This window comes from Paramisgurnus dabryanus, chromosome 2 (genome assembly GCF_030506205.2).
Source record: "Paramisgurnus dabryanus chromosome 2, PD_genome_1.1, whole genome shotgun sequence".
NCBI classification, from domain to species: domain Eukaryota; kingdom Metazoa; phylum Chordata; class Actinopteri; order Cypriniformes; family Cobitidae; genus Paramisgurnus; species Paramisgurnus dabryanus.
The window spans coordinates 32,994,184-33,012,316 of NC_133338.1; the positions used below are offsets into that span (position 1 = coordinate 32,994,184).

The window sequence follows — 18,133 nt, forward strand, 5'->3', positions numbered from 1 at the left end:
CAGGTCATCGACCAGCTCCTCCCGTGTAGTTCTGGCCCGATATCTCACCTTTCTTAGGATCATTGAGACCTCACAAGGTGAGATCTTACATGGAGCCCAAGTCAGAGGGAGATTGACAGTCATCCCTTACAGAAAAAGCACATGCATTTCACATGTTTTTCACATGTTGTTCACATGTGGTCACATGTGACCACATGTTATCACATGTTATCACATGTGGACAACATGTGTTCACATGTGGACAATTTATGCTCACATGTGGAAAATATGTGCTCACATGTGGACAATATGTGCTCACATGTGGACAATATGTGCTCACATGTGGACAATATGTGCTCACATGTGGACAATATGTGCTCACATGTGGACAATATGTGCTCACATGTGGACAATATGTGCTCACATGTGGAAAATATGTGCTCACATGTGGACAATATTACCACGTGTGAACAACATCTCACCACATGCTGCAACATAATAGCGCACATGTGGAACATGTTATAACATAAAGCACATGTGAGAAATGTCTTATATAATGCAATAGTTTCAACATGTGGATCACATGTTACCAAACCACAAGTAGGCTAATGTTTGCGTAAACATCAACTTTCGGCTTTACTGTGCATCAACAAGTGTGATAATGTGTACTTTGGTTCCAATGATAAATTATATAAATACATTTGAAATCTGCATAAAGGCAATATACACACAAATGTGGTGGCAGATTTTTTTAATCTTTATTTTGACAAAATGATCTATTTACAAAAATTGACAACATATTTTTAAACAGATATTTGGTTGCTGGCAGGTGGCAATGTTGTAATAGAATAAGACTTAATATTTGGAGAAGGGTTTGCAGACATTATTGTCAGTCCTAGTTGCAATAAAGGCAATGGAAGCTCCTTTGTGTCATCACCTTGTCATCATCAACCTGGAAAAAAGCCACCCTGTTAGTTACAGTGCATTATCATGAAAAAAATATGCATTCATTGCAATCTTGCATATCCAAGGAACACAGAATTATTTGATGGCTCTGCTGTGCAAATAAGGGGTATATTGATCCGCATTTAACCAATCCCAGTGAGCATGCGCAAGCACACACGCACGCAGGCACACACGCGCACACTCCTCTTTTTTTCTAGGCGGTTCCAATCTGTTCTGTGTATTCATCTTTTTTTTACAGTCTGTCGTATTCATTCATCCAGATCATCCAGTCAAAAGGCTTTTTCGACTTCATACGGCGCCAAAAGAACTGACAGGCTGACGATGACGTCAAAGTATCGCGAAAGCGATTCGAGGAGTCTGCTTTCAAATCGCTCTCGCGGAACTCTGACGTTGTACGTCTGTCAGTTGATCTGGTTTAATGTGATTCGCGCTCTTTATCCGTTGCAACTTGCTGTCTGAGGTAAATAAGACAAGAAAGTTGAACCTTGCTCATTAAATGGATAAAAGAAAACCATGTAAGAGTTGGTTTGGATAAATATGGGAAGTATAATAAATGTTAAGTGACCCAAAGACGGTTGGTCTTGTGGACAACGAGGAACAAACCGCCTAAAGGCGGTTGGAAAGCGTTTCCAGCACAAATACTCAACGTGAACGGTAAGTGAATTTCATTTAATTCGTTTATTTAACTTTTATAGGTTTTAAGTCGCCTCATGGTAACTGTTAAACATGTTTATTTGATAAGTCATGTTTAACATGCTACGCAGACAGCTATTTTTAAATGTTGAGCTAACATAAATGGAAAAATTTAACAAAACGCGCCTCGCGCCTTAAACTGAACTCAGATCAGCGCTTGCACAGCAGTCTGATAGGACCGATCTCCGAATTGATACACGTTATAAAACCACAACCTGTGAGTAAAGTTGTAAAAAAACAATTTCGTTTGATAGCAAAAATATCTACAACAATGTATTTTTGAGGTGATTCCTTACTGACAGGAAAGTTCATCTGACAGAAATAGGTTTAAGTTAATCAGCTAACTTATTTTTAACAAATACATTTCCTTTATTAAAAAGGAAAGTCTATAAATATTTTGATGCTTTCATTTATGTTATTATTTTATACTCTGCAAGATACTGTTGTATAATTACTTTTGCTTTACTTCAATACAGAGAGACTTGGGTAAAAAAAGGCAGAGTACCAGTCAGTGGTTAAAGACACACAAAATGTGGACATCAAAACAAATGGTATGTTATGCTATAATTGAGAGATATTGTCCTTCAAATCAAATATTTAATACATTTCCTTTGTCATGCTCTCATTTTGTCTCTTTTCTTATATCTTTTCATATATTACTCTCATGTGTCCTCTGTCCTATTAAATGTCCTTTGGTGTTTTGTAAGGCTACATTTGCTCGTGAGGAAGATGATAACGAAGAGGATGAGACTCCTTCAAACCATAAGGTGAATATGCAACCCGGTATCACCCCAAATTAGGTACGTTTACATGCAACCAAATAATCCGTTTGTAATCATATTGATGGCTCAATCGTATTGAAAAGTCGTCATGTAAACACCTTAATCAATATGATTGAGGACGATTGGATGCAAATTGGATCGTATTGAAGTGGTGTACTCCGATCTGTGATCCGATCAGCAGGAGAAAAGTATGCATGTAAACGCATGAATCATAGTATTTTCTAAATCGGATGCAAAAATACATTGTGCACATGCGCTGAACATTTGTGCTCCAAGTTCACGTATTATATTTACCTCTTACAGATGTGGCCTTTAAAAATGCGCGTTTCTGAGAGCAGAATGCCGCGGAGACTTCCGAAATTCTGCGAGATCCCGCAGAAGGGGAGTTCGGTGGGGGACGCAGGAAATATAAAAACCTGTAGAGGGCAGGCGTGTTTCATGTAGGCCATACTGACGACAATGTGTGTGCTCGACTTCATGCTTAGCGTATACTGTATGATATTGAAGTAACATGACACGGATTATCAATGTTTAGGCGATAGACTTTGATGTCATACAAATGCATGCTTTTTGGCAAACATTTTGTTGGCGAAGTTTTCTTTTGCCAGTTACATAAACAGTCACATATTCTTCATAAAAATCCGACTCAAACGCGCATCATTTGTCTTATTTTTTCCGTGTACTTACAGTAGAAGCGACGTGACGTGATGTATGATAATCGAGTCTTATAACAAAATAATTCGCGAAGACCTTTGAAGAGACCGAGCGCATTTACGCAATATCATTAACTAGTTTATCTAATTTTACATTTAGTTCATTTTTGCATCTGAACGTTTTAATAGCTTTAACATGGTTCTGTTGCGCTTTTCTGCATTACTGAACAGTAGGCTACTTTTTATATTATCATGTTTCCCTTTACATGGTATGAAACACGATAAAAAGTAGCAATGGTGTTTAATACATTTCACTGAGAATTTGTATAATATGTTATACTTTTGTACTAAGGAAATAAAATCATATTGTGAGTGTAAATATTCATAAATTGGAGGAGTTTCTGAGGTGTTTGTCATCGGCAAAATGTGCAGTTTCTTTGTTGCTGATTAAAAACCGTTGGCTATGTGATTGTTTAAAATTGACATTTTTTCTACTTATTATTAATTTATTTTTTGCCTACATTTACTCAAATAATATCAATGTAAAAATATAAGTAAATCATACTTCAAGTTAGGCGTAAAACTTACACATTTTTGATGTCAAATAGAAATAATAATAATTTGAAATATGCAATTATTACAGTTTAAAAAACTTAAATATATTACTCTGACCTTTTTAAATATATTGACTAAAATAATCTGTAAATGTAATACTTATATTATTAAGGCGTATACATCAAATAATATATGTACATTTTAAACAAAATATCTGTTCTATTTTAAGTAATTTATTTTCCAACTAAAAAAATCGCATAACTGCATTAAGAGATTTTATTAAGTTACTTTAATCATTTATTTTAGAGATATTTACAAAGCCACTGAATCATTTTTAACAGTGTGTATATTATGACCTTACGGTAGACTATTAGTAAATGCATATAAATAAAAATATGTAAAACTAAATAAAAAATATATCATACACGGACTGTATGTAAGCATACGTTTTCTTGTTCGGTGCACGTGGGTTTAAATGCCGTTTTTCTAAAGAAGAATTTTAAAACTTTATTGGTGGTAGTTGAGAAGAATTCCTTTTTCCATTTCTAAATAATTTTGAGCGCAATATAAATATATCATATTGTTATTCTTATTATATAAGAATACGCAATTTTTACAACATTTTTAACATATGGAAAATATACGTTAAGCATGTTGTGTGTATTTCCTAATTATAAGCTTTTGATGAAATTGCACCAAAACTAAACGTGCATAAAAACATAAAATCATTTAAATAAGCGAAAAATCTTTTTTATGAGCTCAAAATGTTGAATATAATGTGCTATTGCTGAAAATTGCCCATCTCTAAAGGAGAATATTCATCTTTAAAGTTAAAGAAACAAAAAAGTACTGATAAGCATTCTCAAATACATATATTCTGCAAGCACTCATTTATCCATAATGATGTAATTTATTTTTTAATAACATATTGTCGCTGTCGGGCAAAGATACTCTCTGGACACCAAGACCATGTCTATGGGTTCAAGAATAACAAAATATTGGCCATTTGAAACTCGAAAATCATCACTTTATATTGTCCCATTGTTTTCCATTTTGCGGGTGATAAAACTCCTGTGCGCGTCGTTCAAATTAATTTAAATTTCGTTCACTTGTAGTTTAGCAAGTATGTCTAATACAATTTCAATAATGTTTTTACACTGCACATCGTCTGAGGAAATCCGAAGTTGCGTCGAGGGGAACCAAGCTGACAGCCGCGACAGCAGAGATTGTCACGTACCTACAAAAGGGTACCTGCAGCGATATCATTCTGGCTTGGTGGGATGTCAGCCAGCGAGAGTCCTTTGATTCTGACCTTGGTCTTTTACTCCTCAGAGTCTAAAACCAGGAGGGCATATTAAGTATTCATTGTATTTTCATTTTAACAGAGCAGCTATGGTTGCACGTTTCACACACCTCTCCAAACCAAGTTGTTAACACTATGCTTGTTCGACTTCATGCGGCGCCGCAAGAACCGACAGCCGGATGACGTCAGAGTACCGCGAGAATGATTCAAGAAATCATATTTCGCCTCGCTCTCGCGATACTGTGACGTCTTCCGGCTGTCGATTTTCGGGGCGCCGCATGAAGTCGAACAAGCCTATTGACAGCAGCAAAAGCTACGCATGCGCTTTTAACTTGTAAAACTCAAAGGTGTATGGGTAATGTAGTCTCTGCTCTCGGTGGGAGGAATTACGCGGACGTCCCTAGTATACTTTCGGCTTTAGGTAGCTTGCATTGTGAAGGGCGCTTTGAAAAGCGGCAGCGCAGCCAAAGGATTAAATTAAGCCTCTGATTTAAACAGATGTGCAAATGAGCGTTCTGGTACGCTAGAAGTACGTTCTGGGCGCAGGGAGAGGTGGTGGTACGCAAGAGCTATATTTGGAAGTGGCGGTACTGAGTACTGGCGCCTACCGGCCCACATTAAAGCACTGGCTGTAGCAAAGGTAGACGGCCCTTTGAAAAGCAAAAGAAAGCTGATAAAAATGAGAAACCTACACTGAAATAAATTGGAGTATTAGGCTACTTAACAAAATCTAAACATTTTTCACTCAGAATAGGCTAGTAAATATAAACAAAATTATCAGCAGCTTTAACTTTATTACTTTTTTAATTTTAATTCACTCTTTGTTTCAGCGATGTTTATAAATATACTATATTTTTGCATTTTGATTACAAACTGTTCTACACTGAAAAGAAACTAATGTAATCTTCATGATTTAATCACGTAAAACACAAGTCTAAACACAAGCACCACTTTTCTGAATGATGATAATCACAAACATCCCAGAGTTTGTAAACCAATTGTTTGTAAACATATTTAATGCTAACTACTTAAAAATTCAGAAAATATTTTTTACAGTGTATAAATAAAAAGACATGAAGGAAGTTAATTCCAAAATGTAATTAATTGTACATGGTTTAGCTGCTTGCTTTAGCAGCTACCAGTGACACAGAGTCAAGAAATTAAAAACCACCCACCCCTAGGTCTGCCAATTCTTTGCCAACCCCCAATGCTAATCAATCACCTCATCATCAGGGAATCAAAAGAAAACCGGTTTATCCAGTTTTCACCAGCGTGTTGGGTTTTAATTTCAACCCTTGCAGTTTCTTTGTTAAAATGCAATTTAAGCAAATAGGCCTAATACATACGCTGTATGTTATTTTAAATGAATGTTTATAACTTATAAAATTAAGTGGATATCAGGTAACTTAATTTGACATATGTTGATATAACCTAGGCTCTCGATCAAGTCCCACGCATTCACCATGAGACAGACGCATTTCTGTCAGTTCACACGCTCACACACCAAACCTTGTAAGCTATTTATCACGCTGAGAAGTAAAATAGAACTTTTCCTGCTATACAATTAATAAAGGAGGTGCTGGTATACAGAGCATTTCTGTCGAGTTTAGCAGTACATTTTTTAGGTGTGGTCAACTTTACGCAGCGCCACAAGAACCAACAAGCAGATGACATCAGAGTACCGCGAGAAATAAAGCGGAGGAGGTTGGTTTTAAATCGCCCTCGCGGTACTCTGATGTCATCCACTCATGTTTGAGTCTGTATCAGATGAAAATACAGATTTTGAGGAACAACTTATTGTTTGGAGATTGTCAATGGACGTTTCTGAGTGTTATGTTTGTTTTTTCAGTGTGGACCTGCAAAACGCCAAATGCATAAAAATTAATTAATATTGTAATGTCTTAGCATGATATGTTTTCTAAAATGTTTAAAAATGAACAAATCAGTTGTGCGAAACTACACAGAATTTTTTTTTGTTATGAAACATGTTCAATGGTTACAGTGCCTCATGGTGGGGTTGAACCCCTGGTTCAGTTTACCCCATCTGGTTCACTTTGCCCCACAGCCACCGTTTTGGGAAACTGCCTAGCTTAGTAATTCAGGCTAATCTTTAGCTAAATCATTCACATGGTTTTATACATTAGCCTATCACCAATATTTATGGTATGAATATTTAGACCTGGATAAATCTACTTTAACATAACAGCCTTTATACCTGGTATGTATAAATTTTACTTTGATAGGATAAAAATATTTTTGTTAAAAAAATCATACTTTAATCATAACTCTTTAATTTGTCCTTCTCTTTAACATAGCCAAATATAAATTATGGTTGCTACCTGTATTTGTGGTCACACGGCTACAAATCTGTATGGTTGCCTAGATAAAGGGGGTGGGTCAACTTACCCACTGGCTCACTTTGCCCCACTCTCCCCTACTTGGTATTGAGAAACGGGCATTGTTTATCGAAGCCGGAGCGCGAGCTACAAACTACAGAGCGAGTGCGCGGGTGCACAATGGTGAAAGAGCAACACACGATGTAAATAACTATACCAGTGCTCGCAGTACAGACACTTTATATTTTAGCGTACTGCGTACCTTCACTTTCTTTTGCGTGCCACCACTTCTCATGTTGCTGGTACTTTGCCTTAAAGAGTCAAAGGGCGTTTCTATGTGGCGCTGCGCAGACAGTTCGGCAACGAAGACATCAAAGTACAGCGAGAGCAAGTCGAAATGTTACAAATGGTCCGACTTTACCTTTGCTCTCGCGGTACTCTGATGTCATACGCCGACCAGTCAGCGCCGCACCATTTAAAGTCGAACACACAAAGCGTCAAGGCAGGGCCGCTGGAAGTCATTTTGAACAGGGGGTGCTGTGAATTTTTTTAACCAAAAAACCTATGAGCCTATAGGCCTATTTAAAATACATTTTAAAAATAAATACATTGAGATTTACTACTTTATTGTCATATACACTTCAGGGCACACAGCCAGGGTCTGAAACACACAGACATCATCAGTTCTCAGATGAATATGCGCTATTAACCAGAAGCAAAAATACTTATCCCAGGGGGAATTACTTTCGTTACAATTTATATACAACATATAATATTATAACAACATATAATATTAATTAAACTTCACAGTTTTCAATGTCCATGCGGACGAACATATTTTACTTTCGTTTTTAAGTTAAGATCACACGTCGATTAACAGATGTAAAATATTCTCACATTAACATACCTAGTATATTTTTATATAGATCTTTTTTTACTAAATAGTACTATTACTGTCTTTTTTAAACATATAAATAATTCATAATTTGAACAAAAATAATAATGGGTTTAGTTCTGATATTGTATACTTTTATAAAGAAAAACATGGTGTATAATTACATTTTTAGAATAGGCTTTATAAGGCTTGTACTGTAAAAATACTTTATTTGTTACAAACAAAAGATAAAGAATTTACAAACGTGTGGAGAGCCATTTCAGCACTTGGACAGCGAAATGTTTTTTTTAAAAGCATTACTTAAAATGTTTTCTCATCTCACCATATCTACAGGTGCAGAGTCATTATATACAATAAATCCGTTGGGTAGCATTTAAAAAAAAAAACATTTAAAAGTAGATGCATTTGTTTAAAGCAAAGCATTTATTTACTTAGCTACAGATGAAGCAGCTCTTTGCGCCTTCTAACGTCTCATAATTGGTCATCATTTATGTCCAAGAGACTCAATAATAATCTGTTACATTTTAATCCTTTAATTTTTCATATTAAAAAGCGTTTTTGTGCTGCTGCGCATCCATGTAATAAACAAACCCGCGATGTCATTCCGTTAATACGCATATTATCAACGCGCTCTTTACTCGAGCAGAAAAGAACTTGCCTCGCGAAATGCGCCGGTTGTATAATAGAGATTCCAAAGACTCTCATGAGCTAGAGGACGAATGTCCAGGGAGTTCAGTATTTCTGTGTGGGCATGCATCAGGGAAAGGTGTGTGAGTCTTTTCTGGGTCATGGTGCTGCATACCAATGTCTTCAAAAGATGCAAGGCGGAGAAAGTGCGCTCGGATGAGGCCACGGATAGGCACAGTAATGAAATTAAAATCCAAAATACACGTAATAACCTACGTGTGTCAAAAATAATTTCCTAAAATATTCATAAGTAATATATCAATTGTGCAAAATATTTTAACTTAAAAAAAATATATTTCTCGCCTTCCCGCGACCATGCGTCAAGGTCTGGAGGAAAATGATACCTGCCCGGATCCCACGCACGCATCTGCAGTTATATACATTTTACAAAACCAGTATTCATTAGATTTTAAGAACTTTTTTGCCACTTTTAAAACTGTAAAACTAAATAAAAAAGATATCATATGCCGAATAAGCATGTAAGCATATGTTTTCTTGTTCGCTCCACGCAACACGGGTTTAAACGCCGTTTTTTTTCTAAAGAATAATGTTTAAACTTTATTGGTGGTGGTTGAGAATAATTTATATTGCAGAATAATGTATATTGCATTTTAGCGCAATATAAATGTATCATATTGTTATTCTTAAATAAAAGAATACTAATATATTTTTTACAACATTTTTAACTTTAAAACATACATATAAAGATGCTTTGTACAATAGCTTTGCTTCTGACAACAATTTTCTGTAATAAATCAGTAAATGAATCACAAAATGTGTTGAAAGTGGCGAATAAAATGCTTGTCAATTCAAACAAAGGTGAATAAAACCGCTTTAATTAACAATAACTGTGCTCTTTTGCATACCTCTACTTTTCTCATGTCTTTCTTTATACCACCTTTATCTTTTTAAAATCTTGCCACTTTTAGAAATAATTTGTTTGCATTTTTTGTATACTGCACACTTTATTTGCATCAACTATACCCATAATAACATTTTCTACGTTTTTCTTTCAATAAAAATAAACATATTTATTATTGTCTTAACTTAAAACTTTGTTTTTTAATTTATAAATTAGATTTTATATAAAAAAGTTTTAAAAGTGTTGACTGCGAACGTCTGAGATAAGATATCTGGAAGGACCTATAATATACGCAGCAGCATATACGCCTATAATATATGTACATTTTTAATTAAAATGTCTGTTCTATTTCTAGCCATTTATTTTGTTTTGACCAACTAAAAAATACATAAGTGACATTAAGAGATTTTATAAAGTTACTTTAATCCATTATTTTAGTAATATATTTACAAAGCCACTGAAAAATATTTTTTTTGTTATGAATAACGGCTGAAAGGATTAAAAAAAATCATAACACTGACTGCCTATATGCGCAAGAAAGGTATTATTAAAGTTTTAAATATGTAAAACTAAATAAAGATATCATATGCCCACTGTACAGTATGTAAGCATAGGCCCATGTTTTCTTGTTCGCTCTGCATGGGTTTAAACGCCGTTTTTAAAGAATATTTTTTAAACTTTATTGGTGGTGGTTGAGAATAATTCCTCTTTCCATATGTATAGGATTTTAGCGCAATATACATGTGTCATATTATTGTTCTTAATATATTAAGAACAATAATACTAATATATTTTTACAACATTTTTAACTTTAAAACATGTATTTTTATACCACATGAATCTCTTTAAAATATTAATACTTTTAGAAAAACGGACATAATTATTAATATTATGAACAAACAATGAAACGGTGTCAAAATTCGACAACACAAATAATTAAGATATTCATTGTAAATAGAGTTAAGTGTATTAGGCTCACACTAAATTCTTTGTTGCACTTAGTATAAATGCCCATTGCACGTACAGTCATCTTAATATATGTATGCGCTGTTATGCTGGCAAGAAGGGGTTGACGTCACTTTGCTGTTTTAATAGAAATATTAAATATTCAGCAATGCCCTTATTAACTTCTGGAAACAACCGCAATGACAACGCATATAAAAATGTAGTTTTTTATGCGCCACCTGGTGGATTTTCTGTGAAGCGAAACACATTAAGGGAAAAGGGAAAGTAGCCCCCCCGAAAAGACTTGCAGAATTCTGCGTGACTCCGCGAGACGATTTGGCGAATGCCGCGGGAGAAAACGCGCGTTTTTAAAGGCCACATCTGTATATCACATGATTCTCATCACAGAAACATGCAACAACAAGGTAATGCATCACGTAACGTTAATAGGGTCACACGCTGTGCACGCAATGTACTAAATTCTGCAGCGTTTATGTGTACTTTTAAAACATTAGGCTACTTAAAGTAATTAATATAGCGTTGTGCCTTTTAAAATGTGTGTTTTCATTACCTATATCTGAAAACTTCTTAAGAACAACTTTCTAACTCAGTTTTAACTTTTATCCAGAGATAAAGCGTGAACTCGACGAGAGATGCTGTCCGCAGCGTAGCGTGGCCAAGTCCTCTGCTTTTTTTCGAGTTTAGATTTGGGCTACTGTTTAAACTGTTTCCAGCAGTTGTTTTTTCTGCGGGTTAAAGATTAAATTATTTCGTTGCTTAGTTCTTGGTATTTGGGCTGTGAATAGTCAGTGGGCTTTTGGGCTAGTTTTGAACATCCATTCGGATGGTTTTGATATGCGAGTCTGGCAACGCTGGCGGTGTGCTTGTGCAGACTGTCGGTTCGGATTCTATATAATGTAGATGTAAACGAACATTTAAATCAGATTGCAGTGTTTAGGGTGCATGTAAACTGTATCGTCGTAACTTTCAATCGTATTAAATTCAGTCGGATTGACAAAATTTTGTGCATGTAAACAGAGCCATTGTGTAATAGACCGTTTGGTCCACTAGAGCACGGTTTTTTCAAACTGGGGTCCCTCAGGTTGTGGTCTAACTGTACGTTAACACTGCTGCCGACTTGACCTTCCAAAAAAGCTCAGGCCGCCTGGTCAAGGACATTTGTCAATAAGTACGCGGAAGCTTGTTGACGCTTTGGCCGCTCTGAAGTCTTTGTCACCATGAAATGTTTCTTCGGAATCAGCTAGCGAAGAATGTCTAGGCTATATTCCGATTGGTTGCTGGTGTTTTGCTGCTGCTTGCCGCTGAACCCCGTCATACCTCATTACAATAAAGTTGAGCTTCTTTCAACTTTTTGATTGATGCTCTGGTCGCTCAAAACGCGACGCCGATGGATTTGACGCTCCTTGCAGCTGATAGAAGTCAGCTTTCATTGTAAATGAATGACTTCCGGTAACTTTGGAAGCTCAAGTCGGCGGCGGTGTGAACGTACAGTAAGAGATTCCCCAGCAAATTTCAAGGGAAAAGACAAATCAAAAATGGTAAACGTATACACAGTAGTAGCAAAGTATTTGAGTTTGTAAAAAAATTGCTGAAAACATAATTACAATGTTTCTTTACAAAATATGGATAAAAACTTTAGGAAACGGGTCTCTCACTAAAACTTTATCATATGGGGTACTAGCTATCATACCGTTAAAAAACTCCTGCACTAGCAATTCCTGGGTTTGTAAACAGCTGATAGATGTGCAATTTTTCATAATCATTATTTAAAATACTGCTGACCTCAACACTCCATACACTTCTTTTTCAGATAGTGGATGATTCACACTCAACTGCAAAGCAATGAAAGGTAAGCCAAGTAAAACAGAACCTGTTTTGTTTACATTCACTTACTTAAAGGGATAGTTCACCCAAAAATAAAATTAGGGAAATTGACCCACTCTCCTGTTGTTACAAACTTGCATCATTTATTTGTGCTGATGAACACAAAGGAAGATATTTTGAGTAATGTTTGTAACCAAACTGATCAGAGGCCCCATTGACTTCCATAATAGGAAAAAGAATACTAGAAGTCAATGGGGCCTCTGATCAGTTTGGTTACAAACATTACTCAAAATATCTTCCTTTGTGTTCATCAGAACAAAGAAATGTATCCAGGTTTGTAACAACATTAAAGTGAGTAAATTATGATTTTGGGGGGAACTATCCCTTTAATTTAGAGGTGCCCAAACTAGGGCCAATGACCTTTAATTTGGCATGTCATGCCACGTGAGTTAAGGAAACATCATTGACGCAGATGTTCATATTTCTAATTAAACAGTTTTTAAAATGTAATTTTTTTTGTTTTATTTGTACATTACAAAAATGTAAATTGAAATTAAATGCAAGGAATTAAAATGAATACATTTATTTTTAATGTACATGGATACTTGAAGGTGTGCATCACGAAACTCAACGAACTCCGGTACCCTGCACTATAGGCTAATAATGGGGAGGTCGAGGGAGTGGCACACAGACAAAGGAAAATGTAAATGTAAAAATGATTGGCAAAATTATTTTCTCAGTTACCTTTGAAAATAAAACTGTATTAGTTATGCATAAACAGTAGTGCTGTGTTCAAAATATTGATACGAAGATACATCGTCATGATTGCCTGACGATGCGCGCATATATACCTCACCTTCCGTATCGATTCGGATGCACTTTTGAAGGTAGCATGACGAATCGCTGTTGACCGAAAATACGCATATGACTCGCGGAATATGTAGAGTTAAAGTTAAAGGGCACACGGGTCTGCACAACTTGCAAACTTCTATTAAATACAGTAGTATTAGGTTTGACTGCATGTGTATACATATATTCATAGATATAGAATAATTAAATGAGAGACAAATATAATGCTTAGAGTAAGGCACTATATTTGTAAATCTGCTTTAAAAAAAAACTTTATTTAAGTATTACTTAAAGTATTTCTACGAATTACCCCAAAAGCTAATAAATGAATGTCAAACACACAACAGTTACAACACTGATTATTCAATGTATAATAAACAGATAATAATAATAATAATGTAACTAAATTCTGAACAAAATGTAATTCAAAATATTATTGTATTGTGATGTGCATCGTATCGTGGCCTTGTATCTGGATATGTACCGTATCGGGAAATTGTTGGCAACAAAGTAATGTTTGCTTATTTATTTTTTAAATATTAGAAATTTATAAATTAGGAGAATCAGGGCAACTTTAATATTAATATATAACACAGCAACATTTACTTTAAACTCTCGGCTCTTAGTCAGGTTGGATTTTTGGCCCTTGGTAGAAAAAAGTTTGGGCACCCCTGCTTTAATGTGCAAAAAAGTATATTTTAGACAGGCAGTAAAAGTTAAGAGAAAACAAAACACAATTCTTTGTTTGTCTCTTAGTTGTACTGAGCAAAATTAAAGAAGCATAGGTTTTGGGCTTATTACTTTCAGGGCAACAAAAGATCCTACAAAGTTCTCCAGGCCTTTAAGGGCAAAGTCCACCCTTACAAGAAAATTCTGTTGTCATTTACTCACCCTTATGTCGTTTCAATTCCATACACTTATGTTACTCTGTGGAACACAAAGAAAGGTATTTCTATAATACCTAGTAATATAAACAGATTGAAAGATGAACAGAATGTAAGGTTTTACTCACAATATTGAAGATTAACATAATGGTAAATTGGTAAATAATGTTTATTTTGGGGTCATCTGTCCCTTTAGTTGTTACACTATTGTATTTAAAATATTTTTCCAAGGTGGGCTGGCCTGTTAATATAGGATTATGTTTTTTATCTTCACAGAACACATCTGTCACTAAATTGAACCCAGTCACCTTGGATTATGCCCCAAAGTGTGAGAATTACAAGAAACTCACCAGAACTGTGATGGACTCCATTTCCACCTTAGAAAAAATGACAACATGCTCCGTCACAGGGAAAAAAGGGACCACTGGTGAACAAAGACAGAGTCCTGACAGAGAAAGTGAAGCTAGTAATAGGTAAGGATGTTACAATATTGTGAGTTTTGGGCAAATTATAGTTTACAAACTTGTTTGCACAAATATTATTCTTTTTAACTATTACATTCCTATTCTAATGTTGCTTTTCCATTGCATAGTAGGGCTGTCACTTTTGAGAAAAATCAAATTCGAACGGTTTTGAATATCATGCAATGTATCCGAATATATTCGAATATCTAGCAACCCATGGCATTTTAAGAACCGGATGGTTTATTTATAGTTCGAATACGGATATTTCACGTCATGTTCGAATGCATATTCGAATATCGAATAAAAAGTGACAGCCCTATTGCATAGTACCCCACGGTTTGGTTTAGTTTGGGTCTGCTTACTTTTTGGAGCTTTTCCATTGGGTGCAGTACATAGTACCCGATACTTTTTTTCGTACCACCTCGGTTGGGGTTCAAAGCGACCCGAGCTGATACCAAACGTGATGCGAAAACACTGTAGATCACTGATTGGTCTGAGAAAATCGCGTCATCCTATAATGTAGATTAGCTTTACCTGTGCTAGCTTGCGCTGTCTCGAGCAAACATGTTGTCATCTGTGCTCTGCTATAAGTTCCCAAACTCCCTTTTAGCGATGAAAAACATCCACAAGTTGAGAATCAGGAACACCATAACAGTTTTTTCCAAACTTGCAGTTTTTGGCAGAACATTCACATCGAGCACTTCAGCATTATATGCTTAAATGCAACTTCATTGAGGCTCAGCGGAGCGCCGTCGACTGACGCCGCGGTGTTTGAACAGAAACTGTCATGTGAGACAGAGGTAACGTTAGTGATAAACGCGATGTGCAAACATCTATTTGTGGTGGCCAATTTTAATTTTGTGGCAGACTGAGAAAATAATAAATGTATGGAAATGTACAATGATGCTCTCACTTGTATGATGTCACAGTCTGCAGCGCAAATATAACGACACCCCTATAATCCCTCCCCACTAGGAAGTGATACTAAACTCGATGGAAAAGCTAACCACGCCAAAGTGAGGTGAGCTGACCCGACCCAAACTAAACTAAACCGTGGGGTACTATGCAATGGAAAAGCGCCATAAGTGCAGAGTAAGATCATACACCAATACAAATAACAATACTTACTAGGGTTGGGTATGAAGAATCAGTTTCATTTTAGAACCGATTAAAACTTTAAAGAACCGGGGATTCGTTACGATGCACGCATTTTGATTCTTTTGATCGATTCCTGACTTTTCTCATGCATTCTCGCATGGTGAAACAGTACTGAGCATTTTATTGTTGTATCTACCTGTATATGCCAGGACCTGCGACAAGAACAGGTGTTTCATTATGCACATGCATAGTTCATCATAATCAATATTTAAAAGTTGTAATGCTAACCAAATGCTGCCATAACCACAAAAAATAAATAAACCCACACGATCATGGTTTCATAATCGATCGTCGATGCCACATTCGAGTGGCCATTCCTACAAAGACCATACAACTAAAAACAGCTAATCCTGAAATTCAAAAAGAAAAAGTAAATGCTATCAAGAGAGACTGATGCTTGTACTGCTCTAATCTTCTTTTTTTTTTAATCCTAAAACAGGGAGCCTGCTGGAAGAGAATCTGAGGACTGATGCACATATAACAATGGACATGCATAAAGACACATCTCTCTCTCTCTCTCTCTCTCTCTCTCTCTCTCTCCCACATACACACACACTCAGATATACAGTTGTTGTTGTATGGACAGCATTTTATTGATACTTGTTTTTTTATGAATATGTTTGGATACTTCTTATAATTTTCTGTATGTTTGCAAATAAATTCTCCATTTGAATCAGTTTTTCCTTACAGTAAAATGTGTCTTATGTCAAAGTCACATCATGGTGCCTTTATTTTATATCACTGACATCTTAGCTAGATTATAGCTTACCCTTGGGGTCAAAGGGTGAGTTTGAGTCCTTGGTTATGATAAGCAATTGTATGGCCTACTTTATATACTTTAACTCTCAAGTTCACATGTAAAAACAAGTGATCACATGTGCATAATGTGATGACAATTTTTTGTGCTTCACATGGAAATTCACATGTGATTCACACAAAGTGTTCAAAAAGCACACATTTCCCATGTGCAAAACACATGTTCTGCATGTGATTCTAACATGTTTTCATGTGTCACATGTGATTTTAACATGTTTTCACACAATAAATTTCACATGTGAAATATGTGCTTTTGGAACATTTTTGTGTGAATCCCATGTGAAACACATGTGATCACATGTGCATAATGTGGTGACCATTTGTTTTTACATGTGCCACATGTGATCCACTAATTTCACATGTGTTTCACATGGGATTCACACAAAAATGTTCCAAAAGCACACATTTCACATGTGAAATTGAAAGGGAATTTGCATGTGTTTCACATGTGAATTTGCATGTGCTTCACATGTGAGCCCATGTGTTTTACATGTGAGCCCATGTGTTTCACATGTGAATTTGCATGTGTTTCACATGTTAATTTGCATGTGTTTCACATGTGAATTTGCATGTGCTTCACATGTGAGCCCATGTGTTTCACATGTGAGCCCATGTGATTCACATGTGAATTTGCATGTGTTTCACATGTGAATTTGCATGTGTTTCACATGTGAATTTGTATGTGCTTCACATGTGAATTTGCATGTGCTTCACATGTGAATTTGCATGTGCTTCACATGTGAGCCCATGTGATTCACATGTGAATTTGCATGTGTTTCACATGAGAATTTGCATGTGTTTCACATGTGAATTTGCATGTGTTTCACATGTGAATCTGCATGTGTTTCACATGGGATTTTGCATGTGTTTCACATGTGATCTCATGTGTTTCACATGGGAATTCACATGTGATTCACACAAAAGTGTTCCAAAAGCACACATTTCCCATGTGCAAAACACATGTTCTACATGTGATTTTAACATGTTTTCATGTGTCACATGTGATTTTAACATGTGTTCACACATTAAATTTCACATGTGCAAAATCACACACATGTGATCACATGTGGCCACATGTGTATTGCACATGTGAGCATGTGTATTGCACATGTGGCCACATGTGTATTGCACATGTGAGCAGATGTGTTTTGCACATGTGAGCACATGTGTTTTGCACATGTGAAATACATGTGCTTTTTCTGTAAGGGATGTTTAGCTTCTTCCATTTTCTAATGATTGCTCCAACGGTGGACCTCTTTTCACCAAGTTGCTTGGCAATTTCCCCGTAGCCCTTTCCAGCCTTGTGGAGGTTTTCATTTTGTCTCTAGTGTCTTTGGACAACTCTTTGGTCTTGGCCATGTTGGAAGCTGGATTCTTACTGATTGTATGGGGTGGACAGGTGTCTTTATGCAGCTAACGACCTCAAACAGGTCCATCTAATTTAGGATAATAAATGGAATG

The 18,133-nt window shown here is 35.9% G+C and overlaps 2 long non-coding RNA genes across 3 annotated transcripts; one reads left to right on the forward strand and one right to left on the reverse strand.

Moving 5' to 3' along the window:
- Positions 1 to 800: 800 nt before the first annotated feature.
- LOC135778955 (uncharacterized) lies at positions 801 to 15,963 on the reverse strand. Its single transcript, XR_010544675.2, has 4 exons — positions 15,827 to 15,963; positions 14,585 to 14,679; positions 14,242 to 14,277; positions 801 to 931 (listed from the first exon to the last, which is right to left on the reverse strand). It is a non-coding gene; the product is annotated as an uncharacterized lncRNA (long non-coding RNA).
- On the forward strand, positions 929 to 16,592 carry LOC135778954 (uncharacterized). 2 transcript variants are annotated; one of them, XR_010544673.2, is made up of 6 exons: positions 929 to 1,599; positions 2,115 to 2,189; positions 2,346 to 2,405; positions 12,488 to 12,526; positions 14,511 to 14,707; positions 16,296 to 16,592. It is a non-coding gene; the product is annotated as an uncharacterized lncRNA (long non-coding RNA). The 2 variants fall into 2 exon arrangements; XR_010544672.2 differs by lacking the exon at positions 929 to 1,599 and having other exon boundaries at positions 1,789 to 2,189.
- The last annotated feature ends 1,541 nt before the right edge of the window (positions 16,593 to 18,133 follow it).